The sequence below is a fragment of the Octodon degus genome, unplaced genomic scaffold, assembly GCF_000260255.1.
Source record: "Octodon degus isolate 3935 unplaced genomic scaffold, OctDeg1.0 scaffold00005, whole genome shotgun sequence".
In the NCBI taxonomy this organism is placed as follows: Eukaryota; Metazoa; Chordata; class Mammalia; order Rodentia; family Octodontidae; genus Octodon; species Octodon degus.
Window position 1 is genome coordinate 29,043,730 of NW_004524581.1, and position 10,842 is coordinate 29,054,571.

Below are 10,842 nucleotides of genomic sequence, written 5' to 3' on the forward strand. Positions count from 1 at the left end.
CGCCCGCCCCTGCGCCGGTTCAGCACCGCGGACAGCGCCCCGGCCCAGCAGCCGCGCCGACCGCCAGCCAGGCCCCGCCACGCGTGACCGCGACCGTCCTCACGCTCCCGAGCGAGGCGACAAGAGCTAGGAGGTTGGCCCTGAGGACCCCGGCCGCAGGAGAAGCGCCGACCGCATCTCACCCGGCCCGTCCTCGGCCCCCACCCCCACCCCCTGGCCAGCCAGCCCTTCCAAGGAGTGCTTTCTGGTCCCTGTCGCTCACTCAGGTGCTAGGAGCATGTGTGCCAAGTCCGTGTTGCAGGGTGTCTTCTCAGCAAGAGCCCCAGAAGTGATCATGATCAAAAGACAGACACTGGCCAGCCTGCTGGACGCCTGGCCCACCGTAGCTGCTCGCCCACCACAGGCCCCAAGCTGGGCAGTGTGGCATGCCAGCCTGCGTGGAGAGGTCCCCACGGCTGGCCCTGAGCCCCATTCCCCAGGAGGTGTGCGGTGTGCATTTGTGCAATTTATCATGGTGACGGATACATGACAATGAAGCACAGCTAAGAACACGTCGCGAGCCTTCTCGCCTTCACATGCACTTAGTTCATTCTAGCGCCTTCTTGCCCTTGTTTAAAGTGTTGTTGCAGATATTTCCTTTTTCAAAACATGTATCTCTCCTGATTCATTAGGCGCTCACTAACCGCCTGACTAGTGTAGAAAACTAAGAAATTTCAGGAAAGTGAACATAAAAGAATTAAAATCCTTCCTAGCGCCCACATAGGAACTAAGGAAAGAGAAGATGATCTTAAGACTGGATTCCACTGTAGAGAGACCTGAACTCAAGCCGGTCACTAGCAAAACTAGGGGTAATAAAGGGTTAAGGGATATCTGTACAATGTTCAGCCTGACATGTCACATACGAAAGCATTCAGAAACGCAGCTGGGTGTGGCGAAGTGCCTGGGATCCCAGCACTCTGGAGGCTGAGGCAGGAGGATCGCAAGTTAGAGCACAACCTGGGTAAGTTAGCAGCTTAATGGTACTTTGAGTCAAAAATAAACCAAAGCAAAGTGTAAGAAGGGATGGGGAGGGCCAGGGAGATAGCTCAGTGGTCTAAGCGCCTGTCTGGCGAGTGCAAGAACCCAGGTTTGCTCCCTGGTGCAGCATGCTGTGCCAGCCCCACCCTGGGCCCTCTGAGCCAGCCACTGAAACCGGGTGTGGTGGCACACGCCTATAATCCCAGCGCTGGGGCGGCTGAAACAGAAGGATCACTATAAGTCCAAGCTGCATAGTGAGATCCTGTACCAAATACATTAAAATACAAAATAAATATACAAATATGGACGGGGATGTAGCTCAGCACGGAGGCCTGGGTTTGATCTCCAGTACCATCCCCCCGCCCCCCAAGTGGTTCTGATGGTGTAATATTTCTTTCTGTTAACATCTTGGCACATTTGCCTCCTACAATTACTTAACACAGCTGGGTATACAATTTATATAAACTTTCTACTTAGCATTGCAACATTAATATTTTCCCTCAAACATTACTTTAATACTTTGTCATGGTGCAGAGTTATGCAGGAGCCGTAATTATTTAATCATTTCCCCTTCAGTGTGTTTTGGCAGTTTCTACTTCACTGTTCAAACAACTCTGCCTTGAATACATTTGCACTGTTTCCTGTACGTTTCCTCTTCCTCTCAGATATCTTCTTTGGGTCTGCGGCCACCTGCAGCAGGGAAGGGAAGGTCATGGAGGGACTCCTGGCATCTCCAGCACATGAGGTTCCCATGGCAGGGCTGGGTTGGTCCTCAGGCTTGGGCCATACTTGGGAGCTTGTGGAGACCCTTCCTTGGCCAGCCAGGGGACCTGCCCACCTCTCCTGCCTCCTGAGGTTCAGTTGGGACATCCAGTCACATGGGGCACACAGACCCTGGGGACAGGCCTGAATGGGTGTGCCAATCTATGCCATCAGATCTTCTGAGAGACCTGAGTTGTTTGTGGGTTGACACCAGGGGGAGAAATCATCGCTGCTGAGTTGGCCTTGGCAACATCCCCAAGAAATAACCCATGAACTCTTGAAGAGTCACCCTGATTCCTGTGTCAGCTCAGTTCCTTCACACCCAGGGTCATTCCACTTCATTTCACTTTCATTAGCCAGCCTAGGGTTCTGACCAATGACATCCAGGAGCCCCAGTTGATCCAAGTATTGGTACCAGAAAGAACTAGTGCCAGTAGCCTCAAGCCTAGGAAAAAGGCCCTGAGACTTCACATTTGGAACTGGGAAACCACAGGCCACTGGGAAACCACAGGCCACTGGGAAACCACAGGCCACTGGGAAACCACAGGCCTTGGCGCATGGAAAAGAGACAGCTCACTGATTAGCTGTGAGCGCCAGGAAGGTGTGCTCTGGGCATCAGCTTCTGGAGAGCTGAACCGCCTCATCTGTAGATGGATCAGACAGAAATGATGGGATTAGGAACATGAATGAGCTGTCTGTTTGATGGCTTTGGGTAATGGCAAGCTCAACGAGCTCAAATGACTTGATTTTTTACCCCTGAGATAGGGTTTCCCTATGCAGCTCAGGCTGGCCTTGAACTTACTTTGTAGCCCAGGCTGGCCTTGGCCTCTCAGCAATCCTCCCAGGCTTAAGGGTATGCCACAGCGAAGCAGTTCACTGATTGGTTTGGCATGGCCCTGATCCCAGCAGTCTGGATAAGACACCAGGGCAGGAGGGCGCTGTTCAGCCCCCTTGCTTGCTTGCTTTTGCTGCCTTCTAGCACCACCATGAGCTGCTTCTCTTCTGCGGCTCCCCTCTGCCGAGCCACCCTGCCTTGGAGCCAGGCAATCATGGACTGGAACTCTGCCTACTGTGAGCTGAATAAACTGCTTTTTTTTTTTTTCTTCCTTTTTTGCAGTGCCGGGGATTGAACTCAGAGCCTTGCACTTGCCAGGCAAGCACTTATTCTGCTGAGTTATCTCCCTGGCCCTAGCTGAATAAACTATTCCTCCATTAGCTTTGGGAGTCTGGCATTTTGTCTAAGCAACAAGAGAAAAGTAACTAAGACCCCCTGCCAAAAAATTAGAATAAAAAAAGACAGGAGTGGTGACTCCTGTGTCCAGTGGACATCTGTCGCATAGTGTAGCCTTGCCCTTGTCTGACCTGCATCTTAGCCCCCTGATTTTGTGGGGTGATCCTTACTGAGTGAAAATGCTGGGAGGGCATCTTCTTAAGCAGTGGAAGCCAAACAGGCCAGGTTCCCCTTTTCCTGCCAGCTCTAGAGAGAACACTGCAGACTTCTGTGGCATGACAGCCCCTCAGGGTGGCCTCAGGAGTTCGGGGGGGCAAAACATTATGGAAGGCAGAACTTCAAGCCCTGCAACTACCTGCACCCAAAAGGTCCACATCCTAACCCCAAAACCTGTGAATGTTATCTTATTTGGGAAAAAAAGTGCTTGGCAGATGTAACTCTTAAGAATCTCTGGGTTGGCCAGATAGTTTAGCGGATTAAAGCACCTGCTTAAGCAGATGCAGGGACCAGGGTTCAATCCCAGCTTGCATTGCCATGTCGGCCCCACCCCCAGGGCATGCTGAGACAGCAGCTGAGACTGGGCGAGGTGGTGCGCACCTGTAATCCCAGTGCTTGGAAAGCTGAAAACAAGAGGATCTCTATGGGTCCGATCTGTGTAGTCAGACCCTGTAGACCCCGTACTAAATACATTAAAAAAAAAAATAGAATCTCTCAGTGGACATCCTACAAGGTAACCTGGGTGTGTCCTGAATCCAGTGACAAGTGTCCCTGTAAGAGACGCAGAGGAGAGAGGTGGGGACTTGTCCACTCCATTCAAGGCAGCCAAGAAGGGAATGGAGAGGTCCCCAAACCTCCCTCTGCTTGGAGAAGAGTGCCTCCCCATCCACAGGGCACAAAGGAGGCAAGGAGGAGGTGTCGTAGGAATCTAGGGGAGTGTCAGGGACTCTGCGAGCAGGATTGCAGGCAGCTGTGCAGATTGTGTGTGTGTGTGTGTGTGTGTGTGTGTGTGTGTGTGTGTGTGAGGCGCTCCTGTCTGACTGAAGCAGCCACCTTCCTTCCTGCCACGACCTGCTACCACAGCACCCACAGAACTTTCTTCCAGGGCTCCCCTTCTTCCTCCTTGAGGACCAGGTTGGAGGCAGCCCCAGGACGCAGGTCTACATTCCGGGACAGGGCCTGTGTCCCACGTCACTCCCTTCGCAGTCCTTTGTGGCTGGGCTCAACGGTGTCTCCTCCGCCAGCACAGCTGCTGGGGGCTCGCCCTGGGCATCAGGCAGATGGTGAGGAAGGCAGCGGGCAGACACAGGAGCTGGGGGGACGCGATGCCACGTCGATGCCCACCCCTGCAGCACTGGCATGTGACCAGGAAGGATCGTGCCTTTTGCTTTTGAGATACATAGTGACACAGATACAGGGACGTCTCAAATCTTAAGTGTACGTGTTATAATACCCAGACCAAGAGCCAGGGATGCATCTCAGTGGCACAAGTGCCTGCCTGGCAAGTACAACCTGAGTTCGATTCCCTGTACCAAAAGGAAAAAAAAAAAAAAAAAAAAACATTCTAACTCTCGATGTCCAGAACAAGATTGCAAACAGTCACAGCAAGATTAGTTTTGCCTCCCTAATGTGCAGGTGTACAGAACCACGGTCTCCACTTTGTGGCTGTGGCTGTGTTCACTCAGCATTATGCCTGTGAGATTGTCCCCGGTGACTGTGTGGTGATGTTTTTGATGGGAAAATTCCAAAGCAAGCACTCTTTAGATTGAGAAAGGAGTGACGTATGTATGTATTTATTTATTTATTTTATTTATTTTTGCGGAACCAAGACTTGAACTCAGGCCCTTGAACTTGCCAGGTAAGCACTTATTCTACTGAGCTATCTCCCCAGCCCCTAAGTACTTATTTGCAGTTCTGGAGATGGAACCCAGGGTCATTGCACCAAGCTACATCCCCAGCCTTTTAGTGATTATTTTATTTTATTTTATTTTGAGACAGGACCTTACTGAGGTCTGCTGTCCCAGCCTCCCAGAGTTACAGGATTGCAGGTGTGCACTACCACGCCACGGAGGGGGATGGTGGTTAGACCTCTCGGCTCTCTGTCACACTCTGTATTTGCAATGGGCAACACCGGAAAGTGGCCTGTGACCCTTTAGGGACAACCTGGGTGCACACTCACAGCTCTACTCATCCTTATGGTAGGTCTCCAGGGCCAGGCAAGTCGGCACACTCAGGAGTTTGAGGCAGGAGGATCACAGGAAGTTTGAAGCCAGCCGAGGCTAGGCCACATAGTGAGGCCTTGTCTCCTGAACACCTGCTAGCCTTCAGTCTTTGTATGATTTTTGATTTTTTTTGAATTTTAAAAAATCATTTATTTATTTATTTATTTACTTGGTACAGGGTCTCGCTCTGCAGCCTGGACTCATAGTGATCCTCCTGCCTCAGCCTCCCCAGTGCTGGGATTGCAGGCATGCTCCACCATGCCTGGTTTCAGTGGCTGGCAAGTATGCTGGGGACAGCACTGGGGACTGAACCTGGGTCCTTGTGCTTGCCTAGGCAGGCGCTTAGACCACTGAGCTATCTCTGCAGCCCTGTACTGGTATATCTTGTTTCTTCTTTTCTGTACCTCTCTCATCAATCCCTCTTCCCCTCCTATTTATGAAAGCTTTGTTTCCACTTTTCCTATTTATCTTTCCCTTCTTTCTTTTCCTTGTTCCCCCTCTTTGTTTCCCCCTGCATGTCTTCCCTCTTAGTTGAACATTTTCTTCTCATTTTCCAATGTTTGTTAGACATTTTAGTCCTTATTTACGCTTTTGGTTTCTCACAGCAGAGAAACAACTTAGTATCTAAACATGCATATCTGATTTACTTCACTTAAGAGTTTGGTCTGGGGTTGGGGGGGAGCTGGTGGGCTAGCTCAGTTGTCTAAAGCACCTGCTTGGGCAAACTCACTCAGGTGCAGGGGACCACAGTTTCATCCCCAGCACCACATGCCTCACCAGACCAGCCCTTAAGGTAGGCCTAGCCAGCCAGGAAAAAAAAGGGCCAGCCAGATAGCTCAATGGACTAAAGCGCCTGCTTAGGCAGAGCGCAGCGGCTGTGGTTTGATCCCTGGCACCCCATGCTAGCCCCACTCCCCAGGGTGCTCTTAGATGGCGATTGAGACCGGGCGTGGTGGTGCACGCCTATAATCCCCAGCTCTTGGGAGGCTGAACACAGGTGGATCACTACGAGTCTGATTTACGTGGTAAGACCCTGCAGACCCTATACTAAATACAAACCCCCCCCAAAAAAAACAAAAACAAAAACAAAAACAAAAAAACAAAACAGTTTGGTCTCAGGGTGTATCCATTTAGCTAGAAATATCTTGGGCCAGGGAGATAGCTCAGCAGCATAAGTGCCTGCCTGGTAAGCACAAGGCCCTAAGTTTGATCTCTGGTACTAAAAATAAAAATAAAGAAGAGCAATGTCTCAACTTATTGTTCTTTATGGTTCTACTGTATTATAAAACGACATCTTCTTTACCATAATGGGAATTTGGGCTTTTCCTCATTTAGCTATTATAAACTGTAGGGGCCGGGGAGATGGCTCAGTAGAATATGCACTTGCTTGGCAAGCACAAGGGCCTGAATTCAAGCCCCGGTTCCGCAAAATAAATAAATAAATAAATAAATAAATAAATAGTATGAACTGTACTGCTATAAGCATGGTGGTGCACATTTATCACTGGGGTATGACACTTTTAGCTCTTTGGGGAAGATACCAGGAAGGGGACTAGGTGGGTCGAATGGTTTTCTGAGGCATCTCCACACTGATCCACAGGGGCTGCTCAGTGTGCACTCCCCGCAACAGGAGAGAAGGGCTCCTTGCCCGCATCCCCAGTAGCACTTGTCATTGTTTGATTTCTTGATGATAGCTATTCCCTCTGGAGTGAGATGGAATCTCAGTGCTGTTTTAATTTGTGTCTCTCAGATGACCAGTGGCGCTGAACATTTTTTTTATATATTTATTTGCCATTTCTACTTCTTCGTCTGAGAAGTATGTATTCATTTCAGATGCCCATTTGGATTGGGTCTTTAAGTTTGAGAGAGGTCTGATCTTTCATTTATTTATTTATTTATTTTTGAGGTTTTTTTTGTTTTTTTTTTTCAGTACTGGGGATTGAACTCAAGACCCTGCACTTGCCAGGCAAATGCTTATTCTACTGAGCTATCTCCCCAGGCCCTTGAGTTTTTTATATATTCTAGATATTAGTTCTTTGTCTGAGGAACAACTAGATACAATTTTTCCCCACTCTGTGGGTTGTGCTTCACTGTGTTGATGGTTTCTTTTGCTGTGAAAAACCTTTTTCATAAGATGAGATCCCAGTTGTCGATTCTTTGTGATATTTCCTATACAATCAGGTTTTGTTCATTAAATCTTTGCCTATAAAAGTGTCTTCAAGGGGCTAGAGAGATAACTCCGAGACATAAGCACCTACCTAGCAAGCTCAAGGACCCGAGTTCGATTCCCAGTCCCACAAGCTGTGTGGTCTTGGCCTGGATCCCTGGGCGTGTCGTCTCAGCCCTGGATACCCGCTGTCTCGCCCCAGACGCAGCCATCCACTATGCAGCCCCAGAGCTGGGCGTGGTGGCGCAGCCTGTCATCCCAACCTCCAGGTTGAGCCAGGAGGATCTCTGTGAATTTGAGACAAGCGTGGGGGCTACAGACGTGAGTGCAAGGCCAGCCCCGACTGCAGAGTGAGAACCTGCCTCAGAACACAAAGTCTTCAAGATTTCTCCCTATTTTATCTTCTAGCTGATTTAGGGTTTTCTGTTTCAATATTAGTTTAGTTCATGATGAAAGTTTTAGCCTTTGGCATGTAGAAAGCCAGTTTTTCCAGCACCATTTACTAGAGGTTATCTTTCTCCCAGTGAAGGTATTATTTTTCTTCCAGTGACAAGTCCTTTGTCAAAGATAAGGTGGCTGAGTGTACTTGGCGCTGTTTCCGCATTTCCTGATCTGTTGCATTGCTCCTCGGTTCTGTGTTTTTTTTTTTTTTTTAAATATTCCCTTTTTCTTTTATTTATTTATGCGTGTGTGTGTGTGTGTGTGTGTGTGTGTGTAGACCACCAGGGGGCGGGGCTGGCTGGCATGTGGTGCTGGGGGATTGAACCGCGGTCCCTGTGCTTTGCTAAGTTTGTTCTAAGTAGGTGCTTTAGACCACTGAGCCATCTCACCAGCCCTCGGTTCTGTTTTTGTTTGCCAGTACCATGCTGGGTTTTTCTGTTTTGTTTTGTTTTTGTTTTTGATCGTAGTAGTTCTCTGCATTGCCTTTGTTGCCCAGAATTGCTTCTGCTAGTCTAGGTCTCTTCTGATTCCAGGGAATTTTAGGATTGTTTTTTCTAATTCTGTGAGGTACGCTATTGGTATTTTCATCAGGATTGCATTCAATCTGTATAAACAACTTTGGAATATGGTCACTTTCACTGTATTAGCTCTTCCTACCAAAGAGCAAGGGATATCTTTCCATTTTCTGATATTCTCTTTGATCGCCTTTTTCAGAGTACTATAGCTTTTGATGTAAAGGTCTTTTAGTTTGCTAGATTGAGCCCCAGGTACTTTTTTTTTGGATGCTATTGTGAAAGATGTAGATCCCCTAATTTCACTCTCAGGGGGTTTGTTATTTGTGCATAGGAATGCTATTGAGTTTTGAGTGTTGACTTTGTATCCAGCTTTTCTACTAAATTTGGTTATTGAATCTAGATGTCTCTTGATGAATAAAAGTTTTAGGGCCTTTTATATAGGGTACCATGTCATCTACAAATAATGATATTTTGACTCTTGCTTTCCTATCATTATTCCTTTTATTTCTTTCTCTTGTCTAATTGCTCTGGCTAATGTGTCTAGAATTATATTGAATAAGAGGGGTGACAGTAGACATTTGTCTCTGTTACTTTTCTTTTCTTGCTGGGACACAATACCTGACACCAAAATTAAAGAAGAAAGGTTTATTTAGCTCACAGTTGGTGAAAGTTTCAGTCCATACTCGGCTGGCTCCAAGGCGGAGCGGCACCTGGCAGAGGGCCGCAGTTCATGGTGGTAGAAATCAGAGAAGGAAAGGTTTATTTAGCTCACAGTTGGTGAAAGTTTCAGTCCATACTCAGCTGGCTCCAAGGCAGAGTGGCGCACGGCAGAGGGCCGCAGTTCGTGGTGGTAGAAATCAGCAAAACAGCAAGAGAAAAAAGGGAGAAGCAGTAGGAGCACGCCTCTTTCCCTCTCTTGTATAGTATACAGAAGATTAAAATTATAGTTTTTCTCTACTTCTGTAAGGTATCCTTGGTATTTTGATCAGGATTGCATTGAATCTGTACGACAACTTTGGAACACGGCCATTTTCACTATATTATCTCAGTAAAGCAATCTATTCTTTGTGTATGTGTGTGTGTGTGTGTGTGTGTGTGTGTGTGAGTGTGAGTGTGCGTGCGTGTGTGTGGCCAGGGATTGAACTCAGGCCCTTGCACTTGCCAGGCAAGTGCTTATTCAACTGAGCTATCTCCCCGGCCCCTGTCCATTTGTTCAAATTTGCCATAGATGGTTTTTATCTAATCAATTTTCTGTAGGGTTTAACTGTGAATGTGTCGGACTTTACCAAATACTTTTTCTGTATCTATTAAGATGATCATATTGTATTTTGTTCTTGTCACTGTTAATTGAGTGTATTACATTTATCAATTTACATATGTTGAGCCATCCCAGCTTCCCTGGGATGAATCGTACTTGGTCATGGTGTATAATCTTAATGATTTGCTCCATTTTGTTTGCCAGTATCTTTTTTTTGTGGAACTGGGGATTGAACTCAGAGCCTCAGGGACACGCTTATTCTACTGAGCCATCTCCTCGGCCCCCCTGCCAGTATCTTGTTAAGGATGTCTTCATCTACCTTCATGAGTGATATTGGCCTGAGTTTCTCTTCTTTGGTTGGACCACTGTCTTCTTTTGGTATCATGGTGATGGTTGCTTCCAGGAATGAATTTGAGAAGATTGCTTCCCTTTCAATTTCATTCAAGAGTTTGAGAAGTAGCAGCACCAGGTCTTCTCTAAATTTCTTGTAGAATTAAGTAGTGAATCCATCAGGGCCTGGACTTTCCTTTGCTAGTAGGTTTTTAATTACATCTTTGATTTCACTGACTGATTGGTTTCTTTAGAATTTTTATAGCTTTTTGATTTAGCTTTGGGAAGTTTGTATGTATCTAAGAATCTGCCCACTTCTTCTGCATTTTCCGTCTTATTAGTCTACAGGTTCTTGAAGTGGGCATTGATGACTTCTGCAGGCTCTGTTATGACTTCACCCTTTTCATTTCTAACTTCATGGATTTGAGTCTTTTCTTTCCTTTTTACAGTAAGGTTGGCTAAGGGTTTGTCATTTTATTTAATCTTTGATTCATTCATTCTTTGTATTGCTTTCTTCATCTCCACTGCATTAGTTTCTACTCTGATCTTTGCAATTTCCTCCTTGTGTGAGCTTTGGACTAGACTTGCTCTTCTTTCTCTAGATGCTTGACGTTCAACATTAGGTTGTTTACCTGAGCTCACTCTGTTTTTCTGATATGGGAATTCACTGCTATAAACTTTCTTCATAGACTGCTTTCACTGTGTCCCATACGTTTCACTATGTTGTACTGGTATTATTTTTTAATTGTAGAAACTAATTTCTTTTTTAATTTCCTCTGTGACACATTGCTTGTTCAGGAGGGTGCTATTTAACTTCTTCTTCTTCTTCTTCTTCTTCTTCTTCTTCTTCTTCTTCTTCTTCTTCTTCTTCTTCTTCTTCTTCTTCTTCTTCTTCTTCTTCT